General features: G+C 41.9%; 1 protein-coding gene and 1 long non-coding RNA gene across 28 annotated transcripts in view; one reads left to right on the plus strand and one right to left on the minus strand.

Moving 5' to 3' along the window:
* Nucleotides 1-25,115, minus strand: part of BAZ2B (bromodomain adjacent to zinc finger domain 2B) — a 277,230-nt gene that overhangs the window by 154,038 nt on the left and 98,077 nt on the right. The window lies entirely within an intron of this gene.
* Nucleotides 299-12,961, plus strand: LOC142068450 (uncharacterized). The gene is made up of 3 exons (XR_012664279.1): nt 299-426; nt 12,587-12,732; nt 12,808-12,961. It is a non-coding gene; the product is annotated as an uncharacterized LOC142068450 (long non-coding RNA).

A 25,115-nucleotide genomic window follows, 5' to 3' on the forward strand; every position in this document is an offset into this window, starting at 1 on the left:
ATCCTTATCCAGCATCTTCCCTGCTAGCTAGAGCAGATGAAATACACTATATATGTGCACTAAATGGTCTGGCACCTACTTATCCAAAGGACAGCTTCTTTTCCTGTGCCATACTGGGGGCATGGATCAGCATTCACGTCACACTCCCTGTCAGTACCCAGCCCACGCCAGGGAAGCTAATGATCCAACCGGTGGACAAAATTCGGTGATGAATTCTGGTTACATGCCACCGGAGGCATGCTGCACATATGCAAAGATGACGACTGCCACATTTGCAATCAGCTGAAGCACGCCAATTCAGTGAGAGAGAGCTGGGTCAGCCAGCAGTGTGTTCTCTAGGACAGCCCCTAGCGTTGGAACTTGCTCCCTCCTTGATTTGAAACCATGTCCAGGGCATGCTGCAAGGACCATCTGTTCTCCCAAGAGGTAAGAGATTGTGAGGGTTCTGGTGGGAAACTAACTGTAAAGATCTTATAATGTTTCTTGTGCTCAATGTTTATGTATTGTATACAGCACTTTAAATGCGTTGTAGAGAGTCTATAACAAAGGGTAAGGGCCCCTTTTTAAATTAGGGTACAGATGAAAATAAATAAATGTATTATCAAAAATAATTAATACCAACAAAATATTGAAACCTGTTGGAAAATTGATTTCTCAAATATATTTATAGCAGTTACATCCAGACAAATGAAAGAATAATCATAATGACAAACACATGGAAAACTGAACCAAATAGCCATTTGAGCCAGTCTGTCAAGTCTGCAGGAAATTCAGGATAGGGTAGAAGTGGGGATCACAGTGTCTCTTCCCCAAACCCCATAATGTTGATCTATTATTACAACTAGACGGAGACCCCAGAGTCAGTTCCAATAGTTCTGGGGCCTCCCATATATCTGCATTAAGAATGTTGATACCTTTTAGTTTTAAAAGCAGTTTGACATATCCCTTTGTACAACAACCCCATCATCATGGAATCCCCTTCGGCCTCAGAGTTGGTAGCCTGGTTCAACCAGCCCTGGGCTGGGCTGACAACTGGATGGGGATCCCAGGTCTCTGAGTACAAGCCATCTGACCTCAACAACAGCTGAGACACACACTCTCACCTTTAAGTTTTTTAGAACAAGGACTTCCTCTACTGTGTATATTGTATAGGGCAGACACACTGTCAGTTCCAAGCAACCAATTAAGTAAACAGTAATAATTTCTTAACTGTAAAAGGGCAGTTACTCCTGATCTGGTGGTGGAGTAACTGATGAATTCCCAAATGGTTATTTGGAAGGCCAGCATACAGAGCACCTCCACTTGGACCTCAACTCACTCCCCCTCTTCCACAAATACACAATTTCTTGTGCTATTCGGGCAGTAGAAGGCAAGGATTAAGGATAAAAACAGGTGAGTAAGGCCTGGTCTACACTGGGGGTGGGAGGAGAGGAATCGATCTAAGTTACTTAACTTCAGCTATGTGAATAATGTAGCTGAAGTCAACGTACTTAGATCTATTTACTGAGGTGTCTTCAGTGCGGTAGGTTGACTGCTGACGTTCCCCCATCAACTCCGCCTACGCTTCTCACTCCAGTGGAGCCAATGGGACAGTGCTTCACGGTCGATTTATCGTGTCTTCACTAGACGCGATAAATCGACCCCTCTGGATCGATCGCTCCGGAGGTTAGTGTAGACATGCCCTAAGTGACCTACTACCAGCTATGGAGTGTTCACTGCTGAACACTGTGCTACAAAGAATACACAGAACCCAGACAATACACAGACAGTAAGTCCTGATTTGGACCAGAACTATGGATCTTAGACTAGTTGGGTTTAATTTTAAAAGCTAACTATATTTAACACATTGTTTAATCACAAACTGTCAGTGTAAATAACTGAAGTTTAACTATAAGTATAGCTGTGTCCAAGTCTAGATTATACTTTTTCAAAGTTCACAGAATTCTTTCTATTCTTTCTTGACTTTTTTGAATAAAGATAAATGATTCAGTGCTGTTTTTCATAAAAAAATAAAGCACAACACTTGCAGCCCAGCATTCATAAGTAAATGTTATATTAACAAGCTCACGTGTGCACCAGTGCAGAACGTTCAAAGACGAGTGCTAAAGAAGCCTGCTTGAGTTCCTAATGGCTTAAATACACACAAAGAGGCAAAAGCTGCTTAATCCAAAAGGAAAGGAAGATGGACTTCTGTGTAACCAGAATTCTCCAAATATAGGTCTCTATAAGAGTTATGTGCTATGCAACTCAATCAGCAGTTCTTAAGGCAGTTTCATCATTAGTGGGCTCATACACACTGACTTATGAATGTGAGGTCCCAGAGTTATAAAAACGCCTTCCCTCCCTGACCCTGCTGAGTTCTCTGTTTCTTGTAAACAGAGAATACTACAAAGAAGCAGGGGAAAAGGGAGGCTCAACATGGATCTGTATATACAACGTACTTGATATATACTAGTACCAGATAAGTAATCCACATTTCTCCTTTGTGAAATTGCCTCTGAACACAAGATGCAGCCTTACAACGTTGTTAATTTCAGTGGGAGTAGTGTGGCTAAACCCTGTAGTTGGCTTTGAAAACCTCCCCAAAAGTCTTTCTGTTGTTAAAACTTCTCACTGCTTAATAGGCCATCTGGATAATCTCTAGGCAAAGAGAGTTCAATGTTTAGAGTTTCTCTCAAGGCTACAAACAAATGGGATGACCTCAGAAACCGTTTGGTCCTTTCTAAGTAATACAAGGGTCCACTAGCAGAGAATTTAGGCTATCTAGGCTCTTCATGCATGCTACCAGGCATTGAGGAAAACACAAACAAAACAGAATTTGATTTCATTGAAACTTGGATATCACCTTAGGCAGAAATTCTAGATGGGGATGCAGCACCATCTTATCTTTGCAATCACTTCTTAAGAAGAGTCCACCATTAAACTCTGAATTTCGTACACTTTTTAGGCACACCTGATAGCTTCTAAAAGGAAACTTTAATGAACAAAGTATAATGGCCAATACCCCCAATGGTTCAAAGGAAACAGGGCGGGAACCTAGAAAAAAACAAGTTAATCTCCTGAGAACTATCATGCTGATAAATGTGAAGGGAAGGAGTTACAGGTGTAAAATAGCTGGCAAAAATACTTCAGATCCCGAGGGGTAAAAATTGCACTCTTTTAAACTACACGAATAATGATAAATCTGTAACCTCTTGTATACAAATTAAACCAAGACCTTCAAAACCAAGATGATATCATTAACTACAGTATTACCTATTTTTTGCTGAGTCAACCTGATATAAGAGTGACCTTCCTTACTGCCTTCCCTGAGTGTTGTACCTCCTACAAGTCATCCCAATAGTTCTACCTATAAAGAACAAAAAGGAATTACACAGAATATGTAGCAATTTTATAGGCCATGGAAATAGAATTTATGGATCCATGGTTTGCTGATGGAAAACAAAACAAGACATTAACCTCCCCAAATGGAAATTCTGTAACTGGGAAACTAAATTTAATATAGCTGGAACAAGTTTCATTTTATAGAAACTCAAAACAGCCACACAGCCAACCACTGAACAAGCTTATTGGTTTTATTCTTTACAACCTAATTTATTACAAAGAAACTTTGCTCCTTCAGGAGATCAGACAACATTGAAGCTGCAAATATAGAAACATGCTATCAGATCGCTCAATGTAGTGCCAAAATTCTCAATTACCTCTTGGCTACTTAGGCTACAAAAACTTTTCCTACAGGACAGGAGCAAGCTAACTTTACAGGATGCACAAGGTGAAAATACCAGATAACTCCTGACCTTAGACATTTCACCACGGCATGACATGATTAAAGTAAGGCGCTCAGATTTTAAATTCAGTCTACCTTCTTAGGATTTCTAATAATTAGACATTTCCTACACAGTTACTAAAGGAGACACTCCACAACTGAGAAAGAAGTGTCCAGTTTTCAACTGGAACACCTGGTTGAAAAAGTACCCTGACGGCTCCGGTCAGCAATGCTGTCTGGGTTGTTAAAAGTCCGGTTGGTGGCGCAGTGGCTGGCAGGTTCCATGCCTGGCTCCGGGGAAGCAGCCGGCTCGTCTGGCTCCTCGGCAGAGGGGCAGCCGGGGGCTTCGCACACTGCCCCTGCCCATAGACTCTGCCCCGAGCACCAGCTTCACAGCTCCCATTGGCCAGGAACAACAGCAAATGGGAACTGAGAAGGCGGCGCCTGCAGGTGGGAGCAGCACACAGAGTCCCCTGGCTGTGCCTCCGCTTAGGAGCTGGAGGACCATGTCACTGCTTCCCAGGAGCTCCCTGAAGTCAGTGCTGCCCAGAGCCCACAACCCAATTCCCTGTCCCTGCCTGGAGCCCTCTCCTGCACCCTGGACCCCTTATTTCTGGCCCCACCCCAGAACCCACACCCCCAGCCCACAGCCTCTACCCCCCTCCCAGACTCCAACCCCCTGCCCCAGCCCAGAGTCCCCTCCCACACTCTGAACCCCTTGGGCTCATGCCCCAGCCCAGAGCCCCCTCCTGCACCACAAACCCCTCATCCTCGACCCCACCCTAGAGCCTACACCTCAAGTTAGAGCCCTCACCCCCTCCCACACCCCAACTCCCTGTCCCAGCCCAGTGAAAATGAGCAAGTGAGCGGGGATGGAGGAGAGCGAGCGACAGGGGGGGGAGGGGATGGAGTGAGAGGGGACAGGGCTTCAGAGAAGAGGCATGGCATGGGTGGGGTCTTGGAGAAGGGGCGGAGCAGGGCAAGGGTGTTTGGTTTTCTGCAATTAGAAAGTTGGCAACCCTAGAACTTCGAGATGGATGTTCTTAACTCCATTGTAAAACATCATCGGGAAACACTTGCAAATGTATACCACAAGTTCTTTATCCTAGACTTGAAATACTTGAATATCCCTTTAAAGTTTCCATCTGCCACACCTGCAATCAAACACAGTATTCCATGTTGCAAATAATTTAGTATTTTCATTTGATTTTGAACAAATCCAGAATATATATTTGATATTTTAAATATGATTTCCAATCATGCTCACTCTTCCTTTGTGTATGTAGCTGCCATTACATACACATATCTGAGGTACTGCTCCGCTGTTTTTTTATGATCTAAGATGGCAACTGACTTAGGACTTGTCTGCATGGTGGGGTAATTCATTCTAAATGGGTGTGACTTCTAAAGTATACTAATGTGTCGCACGTTATTTGGTTCATGTAGAACCTGATAGTGTCCTTTAACATAGTATTGTTTCAAACAGCATTACATTGTAGACCTTGCCGGTGTGCTGTTTGAAACAGTACTATGTTAAAGGATACCAGCAGGTTCTACACGAATCAAATACCTGCAACACATTAGTATGCTTCAGAAATCATGCCCACTTAGAGCACATTACCCCACTGCCTGTAGTGTTTAATCCTTTACGATATCCTCTGGGAACTGCCCCATGGAACCAGCTCGCTGGTATGGATTTAAGTATACAGAACACAGATATCTATAGCGGGCAAAAGGTGTATACTAGGTCTACTGTCTTCCAGCAAAGCCCACATTACAGATAGGATAATGTGAAGTCTGAATCTACCTTAACCTACAAAAATATCACATCAGTTCAATAACAGCTAAAGAAAGATTCTATAAACTATGGGAGCACATATGTAAAGTATCCCAATATTTATTAAATGATAAAACAATTGCATCTCTCTCTAGATAAATTAAAGTTATAGTCAAACAAATGTGTTTCCAAGATATTAGCACATTTGATTTTTAGATGTCTAATTACTATTAGATGTATGTAAGGGAAACTGTATTAAAATTTTTCATTACTGTGTTAATATTAACTTGCAAAAGGAAAGACAATACTAAGCATTCATGTAGACATGATGTAGACATCATGATTTAATACAGTTTCCGTTTTACTTCTATCTGATAAAACATTTCATACTCTTCATTTCCTTTACAAAACTGTTCCTCTTTCTGTTTATCTTGAATGCAATAAAAACAATATTAAAATACTGCTTCCTCAAACTAACCAATTGTACAAGTAGTGCTTTTCTTAAAGCTACCGGTAAGCCATCCAAAGTTTATGATACCTTACATTATATACTGTACTGGGGAAGATAGCCTCAATAAAATACTGTAAGGTTTGAAAAGCTACTTACAGAATTGTTTTCCATATCTATTTTTATTAAGATTTTTACTAAAACAAATTCTCTGATAGTATTGGTAATGTAGCACAATATGTCATGTATATTCTTAAAGATAGTTATTGTTAGTTATTAAAACAGCAACAACATTGAAACAATAATCTGACTTATAAAAATTGCCCTTTACATTAATTTTGTTGTTGTTGCTTTTAATGTGGCATTTCATTCAGTTTTTTTTAAAGTCAGTACAGTACGACATTGACATTTCTGATAGGATTTAGAACCTAGAAAATATTGCTCTGTTCCTAGAGACATAGTTTTGCTTTTAAGGCAAAACCTTAATTGTGTTTAGTTAGTGTATTACTCTAAACCACAACAGATGGTTGACACTGTAAAAGATAATCCCTGAAAGACTCATTAATGAGGATCAGCATTAATTAGATGATAGACCACATGTCTTCTGTAACTAACAAGTCTATGGACAGCAACAAATTTACAAAAAGCCACTGCTCTCTTTGTAAAGTTCAGCAAGTATATATTAATCCTTTGTTGATCTACAATATATGTTGCCAACTAATATTTAGATCTGTTACACATTTTATACAATATAACTTCAACCAAAGAAGTTAAATCAAAAACACAATTACTTCTGTTTCCCAAGCCTACACTAGCAGTTTGTGCCAGTTTCCCTAAACTCTCTGCCTTAAGTGCCAATTTATCTTCCTGGCTGCTTACTAATTAACCATATTTTCTGAAGTAGATGAATAACAATTTGTGAATGCACACTGAACCGAATGTAGAGGAAAACAAACTGAACTAGGTGCATCTTTTTATAAGCAAACATTAGTCTTTTCCTTTTACATGCAAAAACCTGTTTAAATGCTGCCTAGAAACCATGAGTAATAATGGAAAATACAAAAATATTCCAAGTCCAGTTGAAAAGAAATATTCACACTAGTAAATTAACAACAAATTTTATAAGGTAAATGTTCCAGTAATTAAAACTCCATATAATTTAGTTAAAACTATATTCAAGATCGATGATCAAATCCCTGATCAAATTAAGACTTTATAATATACACATTTACACTACATAAACACTTGTTTTTATTTAATAACTATTTGTCTTTTAAGTATTAAAATAAAAGCTTAGTTGTGAACAGATACTGACAAATCATTCTTTTTCCAAGGAGGCATCAATATGTATATCAACCAGAAGATCAGTATGTGGTAGGATGTTTGAATACCGTGTAGCTATGCAGAAAGAAAATTAAGCAATACTCATACATAAGCCTACTGATGTTCAAATAGAACATGTATATTCTTATAGCTATTTCTATTTTAATACCTAACATTAACCCAACAGAGACCAGAAGTCCAGAATGCAAAAATTAATACTGATACACAATACACATTTTTTTTTATCAAATTTATAACGAGCAGCTACTGGGCTTTGATCCTGCAAGGTGTTGAACCTCTGGCCGCCACTAGCAAAACATTTAAGCATACTGTGTAAATATAATAAATCGATTATTCCACTGAAGTCAATGAGACTGTTCACATACTTAAAGTTACACACTTAAGTGCTTTGCTAGATCAGACCAGGGTGCCCAGTCCCTCACAGGATGGAGCCGCAAAGGTACAGTGCTACCCTCAATAAATTTGGAAACAATAAATATCTGGAAGGTTTAATGATAGTGTTTGATATAAATACTGAATGAATCCTGTTAAACACTTGGAGTTTAGGCTCATTTTACAAAACACAATCCACATCTTGCTCCCGCCCTCTCCATGGGTATATGCCCGAAAAGACGGGGGCACACGTGAGTGGCTGCATAGGGTCAGCAAAAGGCAGGGGGGTGATCTGCACAACTTGCGTGCCAGCAGAAAGTAGGGACTCCAGTCTGCTGTGGTATACAGAGGTTTGGAGGATGAAGTAGGGAAAGAACAGTGACACTGCCAGTGGATCCACTACAATATAGATGCACTGGCCAAACTTCCATACAGTCACAGAATGGTTTCCACTGATTCTCCACAGCCCTGGGCATGAGGCAGAACGCCATTTTACCAACTCCTGCTGAGTACCACTGTGCAAATCCTGTTTCTAGGCCCTCATACAAATGAGAGATTTTCTTTCTGCCTAAAGAGATTTTTTTTAAACTCAGTAAGAGTGTTGCCATTCTTAACAAGCCTTAATGATTAAGGTTCATTCAGTGCTTCAAATAAGTAAGTACCATATAAGTGCTACGTATTATTACTGTTAAAGGAAATATTTGTAGTAATATCACCTTTCAGAACTTACGTAGCATCAGCACTTTCTTTAAAAACTCCTCTTTAGGACAAGCACATTATATCACACCCTGACAAGCTTGAAAAATGAAATGTTTTAGCAGAACTCAATTAAAAAATTCCTGTTGATTTTCTGCATTTCCTTTCCCATTATGCCAATTACCAAGGTACTTGGGTCAAGGAATAAGATTAATTACCTTTAATTCTTGTTCTCAAAAGGCAGCAGAATTAACCCGGGAGCCAGGATCTATTGTGCAAGAGCAAAGGTGTATTGTGACACTTAGCTCATATTTCTCTAGAGGTTTCCCCTTCCTACTCATTCTGCTGGATTCATTCAGTGATGAAACAATTCACTGTTTGTTGAATCACAATTCATAACCATGGAAGCAGCCATGATATCACAAACACTAAAGTCTGATTCAGCAAACCCTTAAATGAGTAGTCTTTACCCACATTAACAGCCCCATTCAAGTCACATAAGAACTGCAGAATGAAATCCTACATTTGGCATCACTAAATAAGCCTGGCAGAAGGAGAAGGCTACTTAAAAAGGTAACACTTTGCTAAAAGATAATGATGGAAGCCATTTCAATGGAATCAGGATAAAATATGGAATTTGTAGAAGGCTCTCAGTGAAAATATGTCTCTTTTAGGAGGTCAGAATATGGCCATAGAAATTAACCATGGGATATCTGGCAAATGGAATCCACTCAAAACATTTATTTTGGATGGACAAAAAAACCCTGATTTTCCTCCTTGTATATCTGGCTGAGCTATTTTAATGTCTTTAACAAGAAATAAACCTAAGTTTCAGACATTTCTGCATCCATTTTTTAAAAATAATTTATGCTTACATGTTATGCTCATAAGTGATGGAAGCCAAGTATATTTTGGACATCTATTGAGAAAGTTTCTCCACAATAGTCTTCCAACAAATCTCATTCAGAACCTACAAACCATCTCTAGTGCTAGTCTTAGACTTTACCTGAGACTTTCTTGCTACATAAAATTATGCCAAATTGTGAAATGGCTTTGTAGTTAATTGAAATATTCATGAAGGACTAAGGCTCTGGTCCTACTCTCATAAAAGTCAATGGTAGAATTCCTATTGACCTCAGGGATCCAGAACTAGATTCCAGGTTTAGACATCCAAACTCTATATACCAGTGACCTACATAAAAAAATAACTCTAAAGGTTCCAGATGTGAAAGACCAGTGTTTTTGAGATGTGCCCATTATTCTACCTAATCCTTGTAATTCCAAATAATGATTAGAACTGCACAAAGCGAGTCATCTTTCCTTCTTTGAGTCGTGTCCCTATGAGTGCTCCACTTCAGATGACTCATGAGCAATATCCCCTGAAGGAGGATAGAGCTTAGGAACTGGATCCAATAATAAAGAAAGGACTGCCATGACAACAACAGGGTCTGATCTAGAGGTATGTACCAAGGCATACTATTTGGAAAAAGCATGCACTAATGCCCAGGTTTTGGAAATTTCAGTATGTCAGTATATTTTTTCATAGTGCAATGGAGTTAGCTTGGGATCTTGCAGAATGGGCAATTATTCTCAAAGGAGGCTAAACATTAGCAGCCTGGTAACAAACAAGAATACAACTAGAAACCCACTTTGAAAGTCTTTTGGTGAAGATTGTGGATCCTTTAGATCTGTCCGCAAGTGAAATAAACAGTCTAGGAGGCTTTCTGAATGGTTTGGTTCTGTCCAAATAGACACCCTTCTAATATCCAAGGTATGGAGGACAGTTTCCTCTCTAGTTTGCTGTGGCTTTGGGAAAAGCACAGGAAGGTGGATAACTTAACTAATGTGGAAATCAAAGGATATTTTAGGTACAAACTAGAGATGTGAGCATAACTATACCTTATCCTGAAAGAAAACAATGTAAGGGGAGAGTGGAGGAATTCCCCAACTCTGCAAATAGAAGCGATGCCCGCTAAGAACAGCAGCTTCATAGACAAGTGCATCAGAGAACACTTAGCTAGCGAATCAAAGGGAGGTTTCAAAAGAAAATTAGGATACGTCGACACAGCCCTCAGCAGTAAGCCTTCCCGCCCAGGTTGACAAACTCAACTTTGCAAGACTCACACTAGTGCTCTAAAAATAGCTATATAGACAGTGCTTTGAAGTCATGGCATGGGCTGGAGCTCTAACTCTTAAATCCACCCCCTCCCTTGTCTTCAGAGCCTGAGTTCCAGCCCAAGCTGCAACATCTACACTTATTTTTAGCATGGTAGTCAAGCCCCGAGTCTGGCTAGGAGGCTCGCTGCCATGGGCTGTGTAAACATACCCTTAAGGACCAAGTTCAAATCCCATATAGAAGCAGGCTCTCTGATTTATGGGAAAAAGTTAACCAACTCCTTGATTAATCTTGCCATTTGTGGGATAAGCAAAGATTGAGGCTATGTCTACACTATAATTTATGTCGGCATAATTTATGTTGTTCAGGGGGATAAATAAATCATCTCCCAAGCGACATAAGTTACACTGACATGAGCACCAGTGTGGACTGTACTATGTTGGAAGGAGAGCTTCTCCCACTGACAAGCTACTGCCACTCATGGGGGCTGGAGTAGTTAAGCCAAGAGAGTTCTCTCCCATCATCTTAGAGCAGCTACATAGAGAGCTTATAGCGGCGCAGCTGTAACAGGGCAGATGTAAACTCTCTAGTCTAGCCATGCCCTTACAATCCCTGCCCAAGGGAATGAAAGGCTGTAATAGCTGTCAAATGAACTCTGATGGAACTCATGGAAAGACCTCATAGTCTTTAAGGTCAAAAGGGACCACAGTGATCATCTAGTCCAGGGGCGGGCAAACTTTTTGGCCTGAGGGCCGCATCAGGTTTCAGAAATTGTATGGAGGGCCGGTTAGGGGAGGCGCTGCCTCCCCAAACAGCCAGGCGTGGCCCGGCCCCAACCCCTATCCGACCCCCCCGCTTCTCGCCCCCTGATGGCCCACTGGGGACTCCTGCCCCATCCAACTCCCCCGTTCCCTGACGGCCCCCCCGAGACCCCTGCCCCATCCACTCCCCCTGCTCTCGGTCCCCTGACTGCCTCCAGACCTCCACTCCAACTGTCCCCCGCTGCCCCGTCCTACCCCCCCCTCCTTCCTGACTGCCCCCCCCAGGACTCCTGCCCCATCCAACCACCCCTTCTCCCTGTCTCCTGACCTCCCCCGGAACCTCCACCCCTGATTGTCCCATCCAACCCTTCCTCTCCTTTCTAACTGCCCCCCTGCCAGGACCCTTGCCTCATCCAACCACCCCTTCTCCCCGACCGTCCTCGGAACCCCTGCCCCCATTCAACCCCCCTGTTCCCCACCCTCTGACCTCCCCGACCCCTAACCATACCCCAGCCCCTGACCTCCCCTGTCCTCTGTCCAACCCCCCTCCCTGCTCCCTGACTGTGCTGCCTGGAGCACCAGTGGCTGGCGGCAAGGCTGCACCAGGACAGGCAGCTGCGCTGCCCGGTTGGAACCAGCCACGCACCACAGAGCACTAGGTCAGGCCACGGCTCTGCAGCTGTGCTGCCCAGCAAGAGCTTGCCGTCCCACTGCCCAGAGCACTGCGCCAGCGGCTGCGAGGAAGGGGGAACAGCAAGGGAGGGGTCGGGGGCTAGCCTCATGGGCCAAGGGCTCAGGGATCGGGCAGAACGGTCCCGTGGGTCGGATGTGGCCCGAGGGCCATAGTTTGCCCACCTCTGATCTAGTCTGACCTCCTGCATACTGCAGGCCACAGAACCTCACTCACCTACTCCTGTAATAGATCCCTAACCTCTGGCTGAGTTACTGAAGTCCTTAAACCATGGTTTAAAGACTTCAAGGTACAGAGAATTCACCATTTACACTAGTTTAAACCTGCAAGTGACGCGTGCCCCATGCTGCAGAGGAAGGCAACCACCACCGTCCTCCCCCTACCCCAAAAAAACCTGGGTCTCTGCTAATCTGACCATGAGGGAAATTCCTTCCCGACCCCAAATATGACCTGACTTCTTTAAATCCAACAAGTAATCAAGAACAGAGGGAATAGCTAGGTAAAAACTGTCACTGGATATACAAAGATTAAATCTCTTTCATTTTTTGAAGGTAAGTATGTCCGATAGATATCTTTCTGCGGTTTAATACGACCTATTGTACTTCTGTTGAACAGGAAACCTCTGTCATAGAGGGTCATTGAGGAACCAAGCTCTGAGATGGAAGATGGCCAGGTTGGGCTGGAGAGTCCCACCAGAGTACTGACAGCAGATGAAAAATGGTTGGAAGATACAATGCTTAACAGGAAGTGAGGTGGATCAGGTAAGGGTACCAGACCTGGTTCAGACAAGTTGGAACTCTGGCTTTGTCTTATTTGATCTTGTTCAATATCCCCAGAATCAATGGTATCAGAGAATATGGACAGAGAAGGCACCTTGTCCAAGGAACGAGAAAGGCATCTCCCAGGGACTGATGACCCAGGTCTCATCGCAAGCAGAATTTCTTACACTCTCTGTTGACAGTGGTCACTGAGAGATCCACTTCTGAAAACTTCCAGGTCAGGAAAATCTGTTTGAGGGTCCAGAACCCATTCAATCTTGGGAGGAAATGTCTATTTCAATAATCAGTCATGGTGTTCACAGAGGGTAAAAGGCTGAAATAACAATGTGATTGGCTATAGGTCAACTCCATAGCTTTATTGCTTTGGCACAAAGAGGAGATCTTGCTCCACCCTGATGATTTATGTGGAATATGCAGGCTATGTTGTTTGTTATGACTTTCACAAATTAGCCTAATTAAGTGAAAGAAGTGGATACAGGCGTTCCTGACTGCTTGTAATTCTAGCAGGTTCATGTGTATGAGAAATTCTTGAGGTACGCCATTTGTCTTGGATGGTGTGTCCCCTTAGGTATGCTCCCCATCCCATGAACAATGTTCCCTCTAATTTTTGACAGGCCGTGTGCACAAAAAATTCCTTCTGTGCAAATTTTTGTGTGCGCAGTGTTTTGCCGTGTGCATGGGGTTTAGGATCTGTGTGTGCACACACACGCACACAACTTAGAGGGAACAGTGCCCATGAATTACACATCTGAAGTTATCGATGGTAGGAGGAAGCTGGGTGAAAGGAAGTCCAGCAGAGACTTTGGCTAGCTCCTTCCACCAACTGAGTGAGTCTAACACCCTACCAGGAACAGACACCAGCTTGTTTAGACCATCTTTGTTTGAGATATAAACTGTTCTGAGCCAACCCTAGAAGCAATTAAAATGTAACCTGACATGTTGTGCTATGAAAGTACAAGCTGCCATATGAAGCACTGGAATGGGTTACCTGGGGAGGTCGTGGAATCTCCTTCCTTAGAGGTTTTTAAGGTCAGGCTTGATAAAGCCCTGGCTGGGATGATTTAGTAGGTGATTGGTCCTGCTTTGAGCAGGGGGTTGGACTAGATGACCTCCTGAGGTCCCTTCCAACCCTGATATTCTATGATTCTATGACCCAGCAGTTGGAGGAGATTTCTTACCTTCATCTTGGGGCTTGTTTGACTCTTGGCAATAAAGTTTGTCAGTGTCATAAGTCTACTTTCCTGTGAACAAACTCTGGATGTTACAGCAGCCAAAGAAGCTCCTACATAATTTCGCTCTTGAACTGTAGTCAAAATGGACTTTTCAATGTTTGAGTTGAAGTTCTAAGTTGTGTAATGGGGACACGGCTGTCTGCATTGCAGAGAGAACTTCAATGTACAACCAGCCCTTGAACAGCCAATCATCGAGGTAGGGATGGATGAAGGTGAGAAGCTACTACTGCCAGGTCTTTGGAGATAACTCTTGGGGCAGATCAGAGGCTGAAGGTGATCTCTCAGTACTGGGATTAATCTTGATACTGTAAAATGAAGAAGCCTTTTGTGAGAGGGGTGAATGATGACGTGAAACTATGCGTCGTAAGGGCCACCAACCAAGCTCCAGAATTTAACAATGGAATTATAGCTGGGAGAGTTACCATCTTAAATTACTGTGATTTCATGAACATGTTTAGAAGTCTGAGATCCAATACCAGTTTCCATTCTCCACTATTTTTTGGAACCAGAAAATACTTTGAATAAATTCCTTTCCTTCTGTGCTAGAACAGGTTCTATCACCCCTATGCCTAGAAGAAGTTACTCACCTTGTGCAGTAATGATAGTTCTTCAAGTTGTATATCCCTGTAAGTGTGTCTGAGTCCCTGTGCTGCTGATCGGAGAACTTTGTTAGCAGTGTATGTTGGGCCTGTACATGCACTGTCTCTCCTTGTGCTGCACCATGAGGCTAGCCAGCGCACACAGGCTAACCATCCTCAGTTACTTCTCTACCGCAAAGTTGTAAGTGAGAACACCGAAGCAGAGGGGAGGAGAGCGGCTAGTGGATCACCAATAGGGACACACATCTTGAAGATTCCAATGTTATAACCTCCACAACCCATTTGAGAGATGTAATTTGCTCAAGCTAAAGATACCCAAGGAGCGGATGGTCCAAAAGCTTGACCAAGCCCTTCAAATTGATGTTGTTTTGATGAGGAGGGCTGGAGCGGTGGTAGTGGTCACCATGGGAGGCTTCCTCTTTTGATATCATAGTTTCCTCTTAGCTGGTTCAGCTAGTCTAAGAAAGCCAGAGAATAGGACCAGATGGGATCTCTTGCCATTTGGGATCTGTTAAATTTTCTTTTATTTGCATGTATATATATATCAACAGACCTTAATACTTCCAGATGCGCAAGGATTCATTGACAGACTCACTGAGAAGTTTCAGTCTGTCAAAAAGAAGGTTCTATGGTACTCTGAACCTCCCTAGAAAATCCCAATAGATGCAACCAAGATGTTCGACACACAATGACAGCAGTAGAGATGGACTGAGCTGCAGTGCTGGCTGCATACAGGGGGACTCGCAACATTGTCCTTGCCAAGAGCTGACCCTCTGCTATGATGACCTATGATGTTCCTGATGTTCCAGCGGAAAACAATCAATAAAAGTGTTGGTTTACTGCAATTGGTGTGATCATACTTTGACAACAGAGCCTCATAATTCACTATTCTAAACTGGAGGGTTGCAGAAGAGTCGATTTTACACTGGAAGTATGAGAAAATGCCTGGGTACTACTGTGAACAGTTAATGTAGAGGTCTGCTTAATATGCAGCTGCAGTCAGAAAAACAACAACAAGAAAATGTTAGGAGATGAATGGGATGGAAAACATTACAATGCCATTCTATAAATCAACAGCATGCTTTCACCTGGAATACTGTGTTCAGTTCAGGTCACCCCAACTCAAAGGACGTAGCAGAAATTAAGAACATTCAGGGTTGGGCAATGAGAATAATTAAGTAATCCCATCACTGGAAGTTTTTAAGAACAGGTTGGACAAACACCTGGCAGGAATGGTCTAAGTTTACTTGGTCCTGTCTCCATGCAGAGGGCTGGACTTGATTACCTCTCGAGATCCCATCGAGACCTACACTTCCACAAGTCTATGAAAGTCACTTCATAAATGTGTAAATAATTATCAAAACAAAATGTAGTACTAAACTGGGAGGAGTGGTAGATACGCTGGAGGGGAGGGATAGGATACAGAGGGACCTAGACAAATTGGAGGATTGGGCCAAAAGAAATCTGATGAGGTTCAATAAGGATAAGTGCAGGGTCCTGCACTTAGGACGGAAGAACCCAATGCACAGCTACAGACTAGGGACCGAATGGCTAGGCAGCAGTTCTGCGGAAAAGGACCTAGGGGTGACAGTGGACGAGAAGCTGGATATGAGTCAGCAGTGTGCCCTTGTTGCCAAGAAGGCCAATGGCATTTTGGGATGTATAAGTAGAGGCATAGCGAGCAGATCGAGGGACGTGATCGTTCCCCTCTATTCGACATTGGTGAGGCCTCATCTGGAGTACTGTGTCCAGTTTTGGGCCCCACACTTCAAGAAGGATGTGGATAAATTGGAGAGAGTCCAGCGAAGGGCAACAAAAATGATTAGGGGTCTGGAACATATGAGTTATGAGGAGAGGCTGAGGGAGCTGGGATTGTTTAGCCTGCAGAAGAGAAGAATGAGGGGGGATTTGATAGCTGTTTTCAACTACCTGAAAGGGGGTTCCAAAGAGGATGGCTCTAGACTGTTCTCAATGGTATCAGATGACAGAACGAGGAGTAATGGTCTCAAGTTACAGTGGGGGAGGTTTAGATTGGATATTAGGAAAAACTTTTTCACTATGAGGGTGGTGAAACACTGGAATGCGTTACCTAGGGAGGTGGTAGAATCTCCTTCCTTAGAGGTTTTTAAGGTCAGGCTTGACAAAGCCCTGGCTGGGATGATTTAACTGGGAATTGGTCCTGCTTTGAGCAGGGGGTTGGACTAGATGACCTTCTGGGGTCCCTTCCAACCCTTATATTCTATGATTCTATGATTCTATAGTCTTTATAAAGAGAATCAAAAGAAGACTTCTTATTAAAGTCTTCTGCATTTACTTGATATGGTTACTTTATCAATATATTTGATTTATCTAGCAAGATGAAGTTAACCTGACTAAGCAATTTTAATTTCTTGAAGTTCCATATGCTCTACTGAGAAAGATTACTAGCAGTCATTCTCCATTAATACACACAGGGATGCACCTTTGACCCTACTTTGTGCCACCCACGAGGCTGTCCCACAGATCTGTGGACTTGCAGGATCGAACCAGAGCTGGGAACTTCACTACACAACACCTGGTGCAATTACATCAACCATGGTCACTCTAGAGGGTGCAAAGGTCCTAAGTGGACTACACATTTTTGATGATGGTGATGATTTTATATTTGACTTTGTAATACAAATAACTTATTAAAAATTATCAATATTTTATTTCACAACCACACAAAATAATTTTCATCTGACAGTCCTCATGAATGAACGGAGCAGCTGTCAAAAGACTCAGACATTAAAGCAACTGTATTGCCTTCAGAGTGAAGCACTTTCATTAAATCTTGACATTTTCTCATAATAAACTATTTTTAAAATAAATATAGCATTGTGTGCTAGAGGCCATACACATAATCCTGAAGGTTATTTAAATTCGTAAGACTGAAGGAGAAATAAAAATTTTGTTGCTTAACGAACACATGAGTATTTAAGGTAGCAAGGCTCACATTACACAGTTGATCTATTCTGTTAGTCTGGTCTTCTGGTTTTTCATGTATTAATTGTGATTTCAGCATGGCAAAAGTTTCTCTGTGTTTATAATAAGCATATTCATTGAAACTAGCAGACTAAATTACTATTGGTTAATCCAGAAAATTTAACTTAATGCACAACAGAAACTAAATACTAAATATTTGTCTCACTAAGGTCAATAGAGTAGATATAAGACAATGCACAATTTAATCATTTTAGGGAAGTTAAGGCCGGTATCTTAAATTAAGCAAGTTTAGAGTAATTACAATTGCAAATAATTCTGAAAGTCCATTACACTAATTAAAATATCATTAGTGTAACTACTTTATCTTTATACCATAGTGAAGAATTAGTTGATTTCCCCACAACTAATATTTTTAAAACATTCTCTCTTTACTAGCTCCAAGTTTGGCAACAAGAACAGAAAATTCACCATCACCTTAAAAAAAAAAAAAAAAAAAGTACAAAACCATCTTTCATTCTCTCTGCAGAGTCAGAATCCCTCAATTCTGAAACCAATTAGATGCCTAAATTCTTCAAAATTTTTGAACCTTTAAGAATCATTTGTTTAAAATGTTTGGATGTTCCTCCTATTGCAAATCCTATTACACACAGCAACTTTTCTTTGCCCAGTGGTATCCTAGCAGAAATTAAAATAGCACGTTGTCCCCATCCACATAATGAAATTCTAAAAACCTTGAATTACCAAACCATCTCCATCCCTCCAACTACATTAACACATACCAATCACCCAGGAAGTTCAATATATCTACAAACATCTCAATAAATCCACATTAAATCCACATCAATATGGTTCCTGTTCCCCTTTATTCAACCAGTACTATCATGATTCATTTTACATCTTATACTCATTCAACTCTGGACAAGAAGTTATTATATACAATCTTTCTTGATTTGTAAAAAGCATTTTTACAGATTGCAACAGTGTCACTGTTCAAATTAAAACCACATTGGCACACACAGCACAGTAAATTATTTGTAGTATTCACCTGTCACCATTGGACTCCAAAAGCATCAAGCTTTGCAAGTAAAGAAACGTAAATCACACTTGGAAAAAATGCTCTAATACTACGGTGCTGGGAATGTTAAAAAAAGTAGAAAGGTCAGAGACAAAACATGTCTGTTTTTGTACCATTAAACAAAATAAAGTCTGGGTCAGTAACCTTTTAGACTGACTCCAAAGAGGGTTCTAGATGTCAAAGTACAGAATGTTTCAAGATCAATATATTTTCTCAAATACACCTCATAAATCAAAATTCTGAATAAACTAGAAGCAGAGTAAAGTTCATGTACAAATAAAAAATTGACATCACTAGTTCTAACAAGAAGTGAAAAAACTTGAGATTTTTAGTTATGTAGAATTATATGGTTCTAAGAGTTGTTCCTTAGCAACAGATAGATAGAAAAAACAAAACGATAACTTTGTCTCAGTAATGTACTGTTCACGTGCTAAAGCAAGGGAGGTAAAGCAGTTTACAGAGCCTAGATTTCAATCTGGCCTCTAAATCAAGACAATTGATTTCCTATGTCTTGTGAATGTAAATCTGACCTTTAACTTCATTTTGTGTTACATTTTAGAAACACAGAATCATAGGACTGGAAGGAATCTTGAGAGGTCATCTAGTCCAATCCCCTTGCACTCATGGCAGGACTAAGTATTACCTAGACCATTCCTGACTGGTGTTTGTCTAACCTGCTCTTAAAAATCTCCAGTGATGGAGATTCCACAACCTCCCAACCTTACTTTTGTAAGTATATGGGATAATATGAATGTTACAGCACTTAGTTACTTTGACCGTCATATGCATTTTCCGTGGTTTCTTTAACCATTTCTATAGTCCTCTCTTCATGAGGTTACAACCCCCAAGAGCAACAGCTATCATATGGAGCTTTTACTACATTTTCTTGTGAATACTCAAGTATGACTGTTTTGGTCCTTTTGAAATGTATCTTCATTTTCAAAAACTTCTGTTAAGATATAAAAATCTCTTTTCTATTAAATATACATATTTATTTTAGCAAAAGTAGGAACTCAAACAGATGCTGTATTCCTAAGCAAGTACTATGTTAATCTTTCTCAGTGACATCAGAAGTAAGTTAACCGCTGACGGAAAACAAAATTCTACAATGTGTAGCTTTTGGTCGGAAGGCATGTAATTCCCACAGTGATTTAAAAATCTCTAAAATGCCTCAGGAACTAGTTGAAAAGTATTTCTCGTGAATTTTTTAACGTACTTAACTCATTAGCAGTCACTATAGGGCAAAATCTTGTCATTAAAAGAGGTTACATTTTGTCTCTTTACCATACTGACAAGTAAATTTAGTTCTTACAATATTGCTCCTCGAGTTTTAACATCATTCACGATCTTGCTTCTTAAAATTCCAAGAAACACTGAATACTTGCTTCAGCAGGAAACTATTTTCAGAACCACCACTACAGTACAGGGTGGTTAGAATACACTATCTCACTTGCAGCTTCTACTGACTTATCTAACTGGGCACTAATCTCTATATGAATGTTGCAGAATTAATTGCAAGAATCAGTTAAGCCACAGTTACTTTTGCATTTTTTTTAATGTATGAACCATATTTATAAAACCATCAAAATTTTAGTTCAAGTTTAATGGTTTATCTTTTTAATGATTAACAATTAAGCTGTCCCTGTGAATAAAGAGAAAGGGAAAGGTAGAGTTCCATCATTTCCCTCTGATGACTGCTCTCCAAAAGGCAAAAATCCACAGGTTTCTGCACTTTTGTCTCTGGCAGGCAGACTCCAAAATGCATACTATTTTCTCCAAAAATCTTTGCATCTATTCACATAGGAGACTATACTATTGCAAGTTTTAAGAATGCAGTATTAATTCTATATCAGACTATGGGCCTAATCCTACAAACATGCACCTTGCTTACATGAATAAAGTGCATATTTAAGCATTTGTAGGATCAGACTCCATGGACATTTTCTTAATACTTTTAGGGTGAAATCCTGGAATTTTACCATTAATTTCCATGAGTTCAGGATTTCACCCTTAGTCTCTAGTGCTTACAATAAGGTCATAATATATAACGGGAACAGGGCCAGTCTCAGGGATGGCCCACTTGGCATAATCAAGAAGGTATTGTATGGCAGCGCAGGGGGTACATGCTGCTGGTATGGGGTCAGAAGCAGCTCCTGGCTGACAGAAGAGTGCCACATGAGGGGTGCCCAGCTTTCTCCTTGCTTCCTCCCAGCACAGGAACATGGGAAGGGGGGCAAGTGGTAATATACAGATAGTGCTCCCCCCCACCCAACATTCCTCAGCACCTCTCCTAGGAGGTTGTGAGGGGCGGGGAGGAGTGAGAAGCAACACCAAGTGCTCCATGCATGCAGGTCACTTTCCCCACCTGGACTGTGCTGTGAGGGGAGTATGTATGCAGGTCACTTTCCCCACCTGTCTGCCCTCCCCTTACGCAGCCTAGGTGAGGAAAGTGACCTGGAGGCAGGGAGCCCTGATGTCATTCCTCACCTCCCCTCTCACAGACCCCTAGGGGTGCATGGAGGAGCAGCATTCCGGGGGGTTGGGGGGAGGGATATCCAAGTCAGTTTCCCCACATGGGCTCAGGAAGGGGGCACAGGGGTTAGATGTGAAGGAGGCACAGTGAAGGGGTTAGGGTGCAGGAGGGTAGTTCAGGGGTTAGGGGCACAGTGTAGGGGTTAGGAGCACGGGGGGCAGGGGTTAGGGGTCAAGGGGGAGTGCAGGGATTGACGTGAAGAGCGCACAGCACAGGTGTAAGGGGACTGTTGTCCTCTTACTAAAACTCAGTGGGCGTGTTTTGGTTGGCTAGCTCCCAGTACTAAAAGGGGAAGGGATGATGGGAAATCAGGACCCTGAGACTGAGTCCCCAGGAACAATGGGGAGAGGCCAGTGCTCCAGGTGAGCCTGATTGACAGGGTGCTAATCAGGGAATCAGAAGGCCAAAGGGGGCCCTGTCCTCCATGTGAGCTGGAATTGCCTGGGTCGGGCAGAGTGGGGCCAAGCTGAGCTGGGGCGCAGAGCTGCAGCGACACAGCCCAGAGAGAGCAGATCCTGTGCTGGGAGCAGAGCTGCAGCCACAGAGCCAGAGGGCCAGAGAAGCAGCCCAGGGGGCTGGAGGCAGAGCACCATCATCAGTGCTGAGGTACAGTGGAGTGGGAGCCGGAGCTAGAACAGTGGAGCTGAAGCAGTCTGGAGCCAGGTGTGGTGAGCAACTGGGGCTGGCCAAGGGGGGATTCTGGGCAAAGGGCCCAACGCCTAAAGACACCCGCAGCCAGAAGTCCTTGCAGGCCAGACTGGGAAGGGGATCTTAACCCGACGGGGGGCTGATGCTGGGAAGCCTGGTTCCACCACCCAAAGTCCAGAGGTGTACGGCCACCACCAGAGCAAATGTCCAACCCGCAGCATCCCTGTAGCAGAGCCAGGGCCTGAGAAGAAGGCCTGGGACCTACAAGGAACAGACTGTGAACTGCCCTGACATTCCAGACACAGTTTGTAATGTTCCCTGCCACCGAGTGGGGTGATGTGTTTTCCGTTAACCTTTCCCATTTTTCCTTATTCTTTTTTTAATTAATTCTTGACTAAATAACTTGTATTTGCTTTAAATTGTATGTAATGATCAGCAGTCAGGGAAGTGCCGAATGCAGAGAGAGTACCCCGAAGTGAGGACACCTTAGCCCCTGTCCTAGGTGACCACAGCAGGGTTGGGGGTCGAGCCCCCAGGAATCCTGGGCCCAGCCTTGTCGGGGTTACGAGGACTCTGCCAGACAGGAGAGTGTAAGGGGAGTCCTCAAGGGCAGGGAGGCATCTGGGTAATGGAAGTGGGAGCGAAGACTCAGATCCTTTCGCTAGCCCATTTCACAGGGGTAGTACAGAAGCCAGGAAAGTTCCCCGCAATAGCAGGACCATTCACCCGCTTACACAGGGGTTAGGGGCACAGGAGGGGATGCAGGGTTTAGGGGCGAAAGGGGCACAGTGCAAGGGTTGGGGAGCCTAGGAGACCATGGGAGCCAGGGACAATGGGGGGGCGCGACACCCATGGGGACCAGGGGCACCAAAATACAAGTTTGCCCACGGCACCATTTTTCCTGAAGCTGGCCCTGGAGAAAAACTGTGAGTGCTGAGATGGCCCACCAAAAAAAAAAAAAAGGGACAATTATACACTGCATTCTAGCTGCATTTTAATTCTATTCTGTTTAACTGAATGGCTTATAAAAAAGAAATCATATTTTTAAAAGTACTTTACACAAAAAACACAAAAGTAATAAACATCATAACAACAAAATATTCATTAGTACCAGTCACTCTTGCACGTGCATCCCACAAGCTATGTGACCTACAATATTGAAATATTTTAAGATATTCTGAACAACTAGTATTGTATGAAAGTAAGAATTTACAAGAAGGATTTATCAGAGAAAATATGATGGCAGCATGAAGCATATACAACATGCAAAAGACTATATTAAATTAACATTATTACAGTTTCAAAGTCAGGCACTCAAGAGTTAGGAAATGCCAAAATTAAGGTTGCACAGGCAGCCCTAATTTGCCCCCCTTGCATTATAATACAATCTTTAATTTAGGGATGTAAAATGTTAACCAGTTAACTGGTTAGATTAGTCTTACTGGTTAACCTGCCTTAAACGTTAGCGCCCGGGCCAGCCAGCCAGCCCCAGCAGCCCTGCGCCAGCCAGAGTGGCCTCAACTGCAGCAGCCCCAGCTGCGCCAGCCAGAGCAGCCTCAGCCCCAGTGACCGGCCCTTTAATCAATTAACCATTTAAATGAAATATTTTTTAATCATTTAAACGGTTAACTTTTAAAACTGTATTTACATCTCTACTTTAATTACTAGGGCTGTCAATTAATCGCAGTTAATTCATGCTATTCACTCAAAAAATTAATTGCAATTTTAAAAAATTATCACAAATAATCACCGGTTTAATCACAGTTACACAATACCAATTGGAATTTATTAAGTATTTTTGGATGTTTTTCTACATTTTCAAATATATTGATTTCAGTTACAATACAGGATACAAAGTGTACAGTGCTCACTTTATATTATTTTTATTATCATTTTTACAGTGCAAATATTTGTAAAAAAAAGAGTCTTTTTCAATTCAGCTCATACAAGCACTGGAGTACAATTTCTTTATCATGAAAATGCAACTTAAAAATGTAGATTTTTTTGTTACACAACTGCACTCCAAAAATCATAATGTAAAACTTTAGAGCCTACAAGTCCACCTAGTCCTACTTCTTGTTCAGCCATTCGCTAAGAGAATTAAGTTTGTTTACATTTACGGGAGATAATGTTGCCCACTTCTTAATTACAATGTCACCTGAAAGTGAGAATGGGCATTCGCAAGGCACTGTGGTTGCCGGCGTTGCAAACTATTTATGTGCCAGATGCACTAGAAACTCATATGCCTCTTCATGCTTCTCCCACCATTCCAGAGGACATGCTTCCATGCTGATGACTCTTGTTGCTGACTCTTCATGCTGATGACTCTTCCATGACACTTGTTAAAAAAATTATGCATTAATTAAATTTTTGACTGAACTACCTGGGGGAGAATTGTATGTCTCCTGCTCTGATTTGCCTGCATTCTGCCACGTATTTCATGTTATAGCAGTCTTGGATGGTGACCCAGCACATACTGTTCGTTTTAAGAACACTTTCACTGCACATTTGACAAAATGCAAAGAAGGCACCAATGTGAGATTTCTAAAGATAGCTACAGCACTCAATCCAAGGTTTAAGAGCCTGAAGTGCCTTTCAAAATCTGAGAGGGATGAGGTGTGGAGCACTCTTTCAGAAGTCTTAAAAGAGCAACACTCTGATGCGGAAACTACAAAACCCAAACCACCATCTGCTGGTGGCATCTGACTTAGATGATGAAAATGAACATGCGTCGATCAGCACTGCTTTGGATCATTATTGAGCAGAACCCATCATCGGCATGGACACATGTCCTCTGGAATGGTGGTTGAAGCATGAAGGGACATATGAATCTTCAGTGCATCTGGCACGTAAATATCTTGCAATGCCAGCTACAACAGTGCCATGCGAACACTTGTTCTTACTTTCAGGTGACACTGGAAACAAGAAGTGGGCAGTATTATCTCCTGCAAATAGTAACCAAACTTGTTTGTCTGAGCGATTGGCTAAAGTAGGACTGAGTGGACTTGTAGTTTCAAAAGTTTTCCATGGTTTTATTTTTGAATGCCTTTCTTTTGTACATAATTCTACATTTCTAAGTTCAACTTTCATGATAAAGAGACTGCACTACAGTACTTGTATTAGGTGAATTGAAAAATACTATTTCTTTTGTTTTTTACAGTGCAAATATTTGTAATAAAAGTATAAAATGAGCACTGTACACTTTGTATTCTGTGTTGCAATTGAAATCAATATATTTGGAAATGTAGAAAACATCCAATAATATTTAAATAAATGTTATTCTATTATTGTTTGACAGCCAGATTAATTTTTTT

This window comes from Caretta caretta, chromosome 11, assembly GCF_965140235.1.
Source record: "Caretta caretta isolate rCarCar2 chromosome 11, rCarCar1.hap1, whole genome shotgun sequence".
NCBI lineage: Eukaryota > Metazoa > Chordata > Testudines > Cheloniidae > Caretta > Caretta caretta.